The following is an 11,498-nucleotide window of genomic DNA, read 5'->3' as shown; positions in this document are numbered from 1 at the left end:
TTGAAGGTAAGGACTCAAATAGATATCTATACTCCAACAAGTTGAAACAACCCAAATGTTCATTGATGGAAATATGCATGAAAAAAATGTTGTATATGCATACAATGGAATATTATCCAGCCTTAAAAAGGACAGAAATTCTGACACATGCTACAGCATGGATGAACCTTGAAAGCATTGTGTTAAAAGAAATTAGCCATAAAAAGATAAATATTATATGATTCCACTAATATGAAGGACCTACAATAGTCAAAATCACAGAGAAATAAATTATAGTAGTGGTTACCAGGGGCGGGGGAGAAGAATAAATTGAGAGTTATAATTTAATAAGTACAAAGTTTTGATTTGGGATGATGAAAAAGCTCTGGAGATTCTTAGCGGTGAGGATTGCACAACAATATGAATGTACTTAATACCGCTGGATTGTACACTTTACAATGCTTATAACTGTGAATTTCATGTTATATGTATTTCACCACAATTAAAAAAACTCATTGAGTAATTTTGGTGGGCTTTGAGCTTTAAGCATGATCTCTAGTTGCCTAGTGTATGGCCTGGGAATGATTAAGACAGAGGAATATTGCCTCCTGGGTACCAGGCTAGATGGAGGAAATATGGCTCTAGATTGGTTAGTTTGCATTATCAAAGGCATGTCCCCAGCTGGGTCTTTTGCTATTTCTAAGAATTGGCTATCCCAGTGAGGGGCAGTCTCTCCTCAGCCAGAAATATTAAGATGCCCAAACATCATAATACACAGAAAATTAAAAATATATATGATACAGACACTTACCGAACATTTCACTTAGCAGTGGCAGAATATTCATTCTCCTTAAGTGAACATGGAATAGGATATACCATATGCTACACCATAAAATAAGTCTCAGTAAATTTAAAAGAATTTAAATTATACAAAGTATGTTCTCTGACCACAGTGGGATGAAATTAGAAATAAATAACATATGGAAATTCAAAGAACCTAGAATAACCATACCAAGGTTAAAATACACAATAAAGTTAGATGATTCACATTTCCTGCTTTCAAACTTACTCTAAAATCATAACAATCAAGACAATATAGTACAGACTAGAAGACAGAGATATAATCAGTGAAATAGAATCAAGAGTCCAGAAATAAATCTTCACATTTGTGGTCAAATGATATTTTTAAATAGGTTTGGGGGGAAAGAATAGTCTTTCCAACAAATGTTGTGGAGCATGGGATATCCATGGTCAAAACAATAAGCTGGGGCCTCTATATGACAGCATACATAAAAATTAATTCAAAATCGATTACAGATCAAAATGTAAGAGCTAAAACAATAAAACTCTTAGAAAAAACAGGGATAAATTCTTGCAAACTTGGAGTAGACAACGGTTTCTTAGATATGACAACAAAAGCACACATTATAGAAGATAAAAAATACATAAATTGGAGTTCATCAATATTAAAAACAACAACAACAACAAAAATATGTGCTTCAAAGGACACCATCAGGAATGTGAGGAGACAATCCACAGAACTGGGAAAAAAATCACAAATTATATATGTGATAAAGAATTTATATGTAGAATACATGAAAAAACTCTTATACCTCAATAATAAAAGACAAATGATCCAATTGAAAAATGGGCAATAGATCTGAATGCACATTTCTCCAAAGAAGATATACAGATGGCTAGTACGCACGCAAAATGATCCTCAACATCATTAGCTATTAGGTACATGTAAATCAAAACTACAATAACACTTCACACTAACTTAGATGTCTATAATAAAAAAACAGATAATAATGAGTGTGAGGATATAGAGAAATTAGAACCCTTATACACAGCTGGTAGGAATGTACAATGGTACAGTTACTTTAGGAAGTTATCTGGCAATTCCTCAACTAATTAAACACAGGGTTACCATTTGACTCAACAATTCTACTCCTAGGTAAAAACACATGCATGTCCATACAAAAACTTGTATCCATGGATGTTTATAGCAGCATTATTCAAAATAGCCAAAAAAAGTTGGAACAATCCAAGTGCCCATTAACTGAAAAATGGATAAAATGTGGTATATCCACACAATGGAATATTATCTGCCATAAAAAAGGAATGAAGTACTGACACATGATTCAACATGATGACAAAACCATATGTTATATCATTCCATTCATATTAAATACTGAGAATAGGAAAATCTATAGAAATCAAAAGTATATTTGTGACTGCCTAGGGATGAGGAGCTTGGGGGAAATTGGGATTGACTGCTTATAGGTTTGAGGTTTGGGTTTTAGATGATGGAAATGTTCTAAAACTGTGGTAATAGTCATGGAACTCTGTGAATATACTAAAAGACATTCAATTATTACTTTAAATAGGTAAATTGCGTGGTATGTAAATTATATCTCAAAAAAGCTGTATCTTTTTTTTTTTTAAGATAGTAGGAAGGGTGGTTACAGGTAGCAGAACGTTACCAGGATAGGTAGAAAAAAGCAATGAGATACAAGTCATTGGGAGGTGGGCAGGGCTGCCATACGGTAGGTATGAATGATGCAGAAGAGACAACATTTCAGGTGTGAAGCACCTGCAAGTTTAAATTTTAAACTTAACCATCACTAGCAATGATTGAAGGTGGACCCATGAGACTTTAAATGAGAGAGAATACAGGAATATCCTAGTCTGTTCTACCACTAGGTAGAGTCTTAATGAGCATGATGATGAGCATATTATATCTGGAAGCTCTATTTTCTTAAGGTTTACACCAGGTTTCTCAGTGTCAAAATTATTGACATTTTGGGCTGGATAATTCTTTGCTATGTTGAGTTGTATAAAGATGTTTAGCAGCATTTCTGGCTTCTACCCACTAGATGGCAGTAACACCGCCCCAGCCAGCTTTCTTGACAAACAAAAATGTCCCCATACATTACCAAATGTTGCCTGTGGGCCAAAATCACTCTTGGTTGAGAACCTATTTTGTGTGTGTGTGTGTGTGTGTGTGTGTGTGTGTGTGTGTTTATTTTTGAGAGAGTGAGAGAGACAGCGGGGTGGGGGGGGGGGGGGGCAGAGAGGAAAGGAGACACAGAATCTGAAGCAGGTTCCAGGCTCTAAACTGTCAGCACAGAGCCCTACTGGGAGATTGAATTCAGAGACCATGACCTGAGCCGAAGTCTGAGGCTTAACTGACCGAGCCACTCGGGCACCCGGAGAACCTGTGCATTACATGGTTTTAAAGGGTAGGAATAAATGCTGTACTGGTAAATATTTAGCCTACTCTCTTGGTGAAAAAAACAAAACAAAACAAAAAAACAAAAAAACTGTGTACTATTTGCCAATTTCTGTGGTGTAAATACTCCTTTAGTGGCTTATTTAAAGCTACAAATGCCATCAACCTACTTACATAATTCCTAAAGATTTAACAATCAGCTTTAGCAAGCTGATATAAGTCTGTTTCAGCACATTACAGATAAGGATTCACAGTTCTTGAGTGAATAGAGCATTCCAGCTGAGACTGCTGATGCCAGTGATCCCTGTGCCAGGATCCTAGCAACCAGGAATAGGCCCAGAGTTCCCACTTTTGTGATCTCCTCTCCTTTCACTGTGGACTTCGCCACCTAGTCTCAATCTTCTCTATCAAGATCCAATGAGATTTGCTTTCCTTGGAATTTTTCACTAAATCTACTACAGCTAAGTCCAAGATGGAAAAGTCTGCATTCAGGCAGGATTGAGATGATGAGATTGCCTATTTTCTCCTGGCCAGTCAAGCAGACAAACTGGGTTCATGGCCTCTAGAGAAAGCCCTTAATAATGTGGACTCAAGGTCCTGGCAGATTTATACCCCTCTTTCAATGCTATTAGGTAATAAGTCAACTGGGTTGACTTGTAGCTTAAAATAGTCCAAAAAGTGCATCTAGAGTAAGGTATGTGCACTGGTTTGGGATGGTTGTGCAGAATTTTGGGCAAGGGTCAATTAAATCTCTATGTAGTGAGAGGACATATGGCAATTGGTGTGTGAAGTCAGAGAATAAAGCTTTTAGAAATAATTCCAAAGATCAATTTGCGTGCTGACTTTCCTGGTGGTTCTTTGAGAATTGCCCAGATCTAAGCAAATTCTCAATTCTGACTATGATGACTTAGCCTTTATAATAGTGAAGACTGTTCACATTTCTCACAATGTATTATTATTAAATTGTTTACATATCTTGAACAAAAAGTATTAGAATTGATACTGAACAACATATACATATTTTTTACCCCAATTTTATGTAATTTTAGCTTCACAAACAAGGGAACTCTAAGCTAAAGACTAATAGAATAATAGCTGATAAATTATATTGTAGTCCTTTTTTTAAAGTTATTTTTAAAGTAATCTCTATACCCAACATGGGGCCCAAACTCACAACCCCAAAATCAAGAATCACATGCTCTTCTGACTGAGTCAGTCAGATGCCCCTATATTATAGTCTTTTTATTGGTCTTTTTATTTTTCAAATTAATTTTTAAAATTTAAATCTAGGTTAATTAACATATAGTGTGATAATGGTTTCCAGCAGTAGAATTTAGTGATTCATCAATTACATATAACACCCAATGCTCATCCCAAGTGTCCTCCTCCTATGTTTATCTGTTTCTTAAATTCCACATGAGTGAAATCATATGATACCTGTCTTTCTCTGACTGACTTATTTCACTTAGCATAATACATTCTAGTGCCATCTACATTGTTGCAAATGACAAGATTTCATTCTTTTTGATTGCTGAGTAATATTCCATTATATATAGGTGTGTGCATGTGTGTGTGTGAGTGTGTACACACACACACACACACACAATACACCTTCTTTATCCATTGGTCAGTTGATGGACATTTGGGCTGTTTACATAATTTGGCTATTGTTGATAGTGTCGCTATAAAAACTGGGTGCATGTGCCATTTTTGAATCAGCATTTTTGTATTCTTTGGATAAATGCCTAGTATGTACTGGAAAACATATACATAATCTTTGATAAAATAGTACTCTAACTCTACTAGTGATGACAAAAAAAATCATAAAAATGGCAAGGTTAGTTTTTTTTTAAGGTTAGTTTCATACTAAAATATCAATAGAAGTAGGAGAAAAAAAATCACTTATAAAATTATATTGGTTGCTATAACGTATCTAAGTCATGTAATAAAAGTAGAAAGCACTACCATATAATTGCAAATATTTATGACAGTGCAAGCTCAGATAGATCCTCTTGATTTGGTTCTGATTTGCATTTCCCTTTACTTCGTTTGTGAATGGCATTACACTGTCATGTTCAGTAATCCATAGGTTTATTTAATTTATCCTTTTAATTATGGATTTTTTACTTAACTATTTTTCTAAAGAAACTAGAAAATAAATTTTAAGATAAATATGAATGCCTTGCAGTATGTACTGATTTTTGTCTTTTAAACTTTTCTTTCCTTTCTTTCTCTATTCAATCATTTGTTTGTATAAATGCTTGATTACCTATGATGGTACCCAACTCTATGCTAAGGAAACAGAAGCTATGATTGAGATTTCATCCTCAACTTTGTGAGGGCATAATCTCATGCAATTAATAGACACTAAATAACATCATATTATATGTATAATACTCAACAAATGAATACTATTTTGCAGCAAAGGAGGTCATGACAAACTCTCAGAGGGAAATCTGGGAGACTCTGTAAATAAAGAGCTACTTAATAATCTGGCATCCTTCAAAGGCTTAGAAATAGAGTTAGTTACCATTATTACTCAGCAATTCTACTCCTCCATGTATACCCAAGAGAATTAAAGACATACTGCTTACACAAAAACTTGTACATGAATGTGTATTAGCAGCATTACTCATGATGGCCAAAAAGTGTGAATAACTCAAATATTCATTAATTGATACATGGATAAATAACATATGTTATATGCATACAATGAAATATTATTTGCCAATGAAAAGAAATGAAGTACTCACTCATGTTTCAACATGAATGAACCTTGAAAATATTATACTAAATGAAAAAAGCCAGCCACAAAAACCACATATTGTGTGATTTCATTTTTATAAAATATTTAGAATAGGTAAAACTATAGACACAGAAAGTAGCTTAGGGTTGGGACTGGGGGAGGGAGAAGAGGGGAATGGCAGTTAATTGGTACAGACCTTATTTGGACATGAATAAAATGTTCTAAAATAGGTCATGTTCACACAACTCTGTGAACATACTAAAAACAATATAATTGTATGTTCTAAATGGATACATTGGATGACACATGACATATCTTAATAAAGGTATTTTATATTACATTAGTCATATATGAAAAGCTCTTATAATGGCACATATAGCAAGTGCTACATGAGAACTAGCTGTTATTATTTAAAATAAAAATTAAAATGAGAAACAATTTTTCACATTCCAGGTTGCTAGAGATTAAGTAATTCAGTAATACATAGTGACAGCCGGAATTTCCACAATCACTCAACTCTTCTACACTGTAGGTAGGAATATAAATTTGTGCAGTTTCATTAAAGGACAAGTTGCTTTACTTATTAAGATGATAAATATTCATACTTTTTTACTCAATAATTTTGAAGAATTTGTCTTTTTTCATTATAGCCTAGCTTATATTATCTAAAGATCTAAATAACTGTGAACAATGCCTGGTTTAATAAATGATGGTACAACTATGTAAGAAAAACTTAATATGGCCATAAAAATTTTCAAACAGGGAACTCTTCTTCATAAGCTCATCTATAAGTCACATATTAAATAAAAAAAAATTGCAAAACAGTGGTTATGGTGTGCTCACATTACGGTAAAAAGATGTGACTTTGTAGATGAATAAAACATACATATGTACACATTTATGCTTGTAAATGCATAGACTTTTCTAGAAAGGTAAACAAGAAAGGGAACTGCTATGGGTAGTTGCTTCTAGACAAAGACTAGAAGACTGAAAGTATGAGGTCAGAGAAAGACTTTTGTTTGATTGCACACACTTTTGGACTGCTTTAAATTTTTTGTCTTTTGTGGTTTTATTTTGGTCAAGAATATATTACATTTTTAAACAAAAGGCTAATTAAAAGGAAGAACCAAAATATATGAGGCCAGCAGAAAGCTCCAGTCAGAAAAAAGTTGTCCTTCATTTCTCTAACGCAAATAATTTGGCTTAACTAGACTAGATTATGACAACAAGTTTCATAACTACAAAATTCAGTAAAAATTAAAAATAAAAAAAAATCTTGTTGTCGCCCCCATTTAGCACTGTATTATCTTTTACTCAGTGTTATTAATTCACCCAACAACTATTGACCAAGAACCTCTTAACTTCCCAGCGCAGTTTGGTGCTGTGGGAAGTACCACAGAGGTAACAAGAATAATACTTTCCTTCATGTTACATATAATTTAACAAAATAAACAAGAAAACCTCAAGTAATAAAAGAGCCTAATGATTACTCAAGTCAATTCTGTCTGAAGGCCCTTGAAAAAGCTTTTTGGAGATGTTAGTGTCACCAGGAAGTCAGCAGGGGGCACTTCAAACATATCTTGTGCTGAGTCTGACTTAGCTCACTTTCAGCTTAGGGCTTTGATGTTTTGTCTGAAGTTACCTCAGAATGTGAAGCCCTAAGCGAAAAACACTGATGGTCTTACATATTCAAGTCATGAACTAAGTCTCAAAAAAAGTGTTCTTTTATTTCCTACATGGATTTAAATTTTAAGTTTTCTTTTTTTGAAAAAAATTTAAAATAAAACTACTTATAAATGAACATGGATTATAAGTCCAGTAGGTTATTTGTGGGGACATTCCTTTTTTGTTTTTATGACCTGTCTTCTAGAAAAGACTTACATCCTTCTCCCCTTCAGCCAGTCACAGTTCTGCTGTGACAGCATCTATCTGGTATGTTCTGATGTGTCTCCCTCAACATAAGGCCTTGTTCCAAGACATGCCATTGAAATGCATTGGCTTTTGTTATTGTTGTTCTCTCTTTCTTTTAAAAATTATCTTTTATTTCTCTTCTGAACTTTATTTAGAAAAATCTTTTAATGCTAATGTTAAAGCATTAATGATTTTAATGATTTATTTATTTTTATTTTTATTTTATTTTATTTTTTTGTTTGTTTGCTTTCTTTTGTTTTTAGAATAAGGGAAGGGTAGAATATCCCCAACTCAAGAAAACTAAAATCCTTAAACTGTGTCTGGATTATTTAACACCATACTTCTATTGTTTGAAGCAATTCTTTCCACACTCCACAATTCCTTTACCCCAAAGCAAAGAAAGTAACACTGGTTCCTTTATTCAAACATGGTAAAGGAAGGAGACAGTAGCAAATTGGCTAAATATAATATTTATTTGTAGTTTATATTTTTGAAAATACAACATCCACTTTACCAATGGAGAGCTATACTCTCTGAATTTAGCCATCTTTTGAACTGCTACTTGGAATTTCTTCAAAATAGCTTTGCTAGGTAATAAATAAAAGAAGTCTACAAGACCAGCATCCCCACTTAACAACTGCCCAGTAGGACAACTCCAGTCTCAGGCACCACATCCCAGACCTATGATCTCAACTTCATCCTCACTCTCACTGTCACATCACCATCCTTGACAGATGCAACTTGTACTCCTCCCTGTCTACAATTTAATGGTTAAGTGGCACTGGAAAAGTCTTTTATGACCATTTTTGGTTAACATTTTGGTTTTATTTTTTCTTATTAAAAGTCAGTAGACTTCAAGTACTTTTTGTATTTATAAGTTTATGTTTATATATATTTATTTATTTAAATATATTTATATATATTTATTTTCATTAACCAAGTTCTTTTCTACATTAAATGTAATTTTTGTGATAGAGACCAGATCTACTTCAGTACAGATGTTCTTTTAGACCCTAGACATTCCATCATATTTTAATGTAACAAAAAAATATGCAAAAAATATATGCCTTAAATTATGCATGTACAACACACATCTGCTTCTCAGCCTTTCCTAGCTTATAATTGCAGCATGATTAACATATAACCATCAAATACATTTTTTTCTTTCTTGGGATTGCCAAAGAAAAAAACGTATTTTATGACTTGTGGTTACTGTTATTTATTCTTCCTTGAGTTTCATCTTCCCTCAACTGTGCAATGGGAATATTATTAAGTCCAGGGTATTTTTTTGTAGTGATTAAACACAGAAAGGGTTGTAAAATGCTCAGTGTGTGCAAATAGTCCCTTAATCTAAATAATAGAGGATATGCAGACAGAACTTCACTACTGGAGTTTCTGGTCCTTTTTTTAGGTATGCCCATTGAACTTTTTATTTACATTATTTTAAACTTATACTAGGAGCAAGCGTCGTGCTGTTGAGTGCTGGTTTGTCAAACGTTTATAAAAAGTTTAGCTTTTTTAATCTGAAGCTTTTAAAATCTGTTATAAAGGAAATGCCAATTATGGAAACAGTCATGCGTCATGCTATGGGTAATCAAATAACTTTGCTGACGTTTGGACTAGGCATTTCACTGAGGCACTTTGCTAACATGTGGAGACCAACTTGGGCCTCCTCAGAACAACTCAGGCCTTGAGAACAGCCAATCAGGAGAGCGCGTTGCCACCACACCCACCTGTCCACTGCTTGTCCACTGATTGGAGCCAACTGTCTCCTTTTTTACCAGGCTGAATTGCTATGAGTTCATTCTTCCTGGAAATCTCTGCAACTCTTGTAGACATGCAGCATAACAGCACAGGCAGCTCCAAATCTGGTGTCATGTTTATTTTATTTTATTTTATTTTATTATTTTATTTACTTATTTTTTTTAAAGTATAGATTGAGAGGTGAAAGCACTTCATTTATTTATTCTTTCCTTTTTATTTTTTTTCCTTCCCCTCCCCCATGGTCTTCTGGTAAGTTTCTCAGGATCCACATAAGAGTGAAAACATATGGTATCTGTCTTTCTCTGTATGACTTATTTCGCTTTAAAGGTAAATTTATGGAGGGCATGTTATTGTTCCTAGGAAAAGAGAAATATTGAGCATCCCAGGAAAGATATTCTAAAGGCAGTTCACAGTTACCAGATGGATAGCATAAGCGTGCATCTGAAGATGAGGTACAAGAGTTCAATTACAATGCAATTCCCTTTTAAGTTTCTAACCACCCCCCCACCCTCAACACACACACACACACACACACACATGCCTAAAGGACTTCATCAGTAATTCACCTTCTCTCTGAAACTGATAGTCATACTTACTGACTCAGGCAGCTTCTGCAGAGTGCCAAAAACCAAATTGAATGGGTAAAAAAAAAAAAAAAAAGTTTGGTGAGGGGAAAAAAAGTCAACATCCTATTTGACGGAATTGATTAGTCTTTTCCAATGTAGACACCTAACAGATTTGCTTTTCATTTGTATGGAAAAGATGTTTGTGAAAACAGAAGCAGTAAACTAGATAGCCCAATTTCTCCTCCCAAAATAAAGCAAAGAAGGAAGGCTAAGCTAAAAGTACACTGCCTGAAAGAAAGTGAAAATTTCCCATTGTTAACTCTTCCCCTGTGTCTCACTCCCACCTTTCAATACTACTATTCATCCATCCCTCCAGTGCTGAGCTCTACTCTATTTATGTGGAATCTGCTATTTTGCTGTCATCACCCATCACATTTAATTCACATGTTAGCCTGGAAACTCACTATGGCAGGTCAAATAGAAGTGCAGCTACTGAGCACTAACCCATATGCTAATGCAAATTCTTTACATATAGAAAGATATTTGAAAGTATTATGAACATTTTGGTGAAAAAAATATGCAATGTGATTTCATTATTCTTATTTTACTTGCATACCTCAATACAACATTTTTTAAATGTCTGTTTATTTTTCAGAGGCGGGGGGATGGGCAGACAGAGAGGGAGAACACAGAATCCAAATCAGGCTCCAGGCTCTGAGCTGTCAGCCCCAAACGTGGGGTTGGAACTCTGGAACCATGGGATCATGACCTGAGCACAAGTGGGATGCTTAACTGACTAAGCCACCCAGGTGCCCCAATAGAACATTTTAAATAGTTTTATTAAGATGTAATTTAGGTACCATAAATTTAGGTACATAAACAAGTCAATGTTTTTAGTATATTTAACTAAAACCATAATGTAATTTTAGAATATTATTTATCACCTTCCCCCCAAAACTCCTCCACTCTTCCCCATCTCCAGGCAAACACTAATCTACTTTGTTTCTAAGATTTGCCTATTTGTGGATATTTTATATAAATGTGTTTTCTATAAACACATACAATATGTGTTTTTCTTTTTTTTTTAAATGGGCTTCTTTCAGTTCACACGACAATCTAGTTTTAAGTTGTTTGACCTCAATATTCTGTCTGTGAGGATAAAATGTCATCCTTGAATTCTTTTATGAGTTTGAGGATTGGGTACAATTTTCATGACAGAAAACTTAAAAACTGGTTAAAGCAAGAGGGCTTTTCTGCGCCAGGTATGTTAATCCATTTTGCCAATGTTAATATACAA

This window comes from Puma concolor, chromosome B1 (assembly GCF_028749965.1).
Source record: "Puma concolor isolate L17-30 chromosome B1, mPumCon1.1.hap2, whole genome shotgun sequence".
NCBI classification, from domain to species: Eukaryota; Metazoa; Chordata; class Mammalia; order Carnivora; family Felidae; genus Puma; species Puma concolor.
This window is presented reverse-complemented; position numbering follows the sequence as displayed.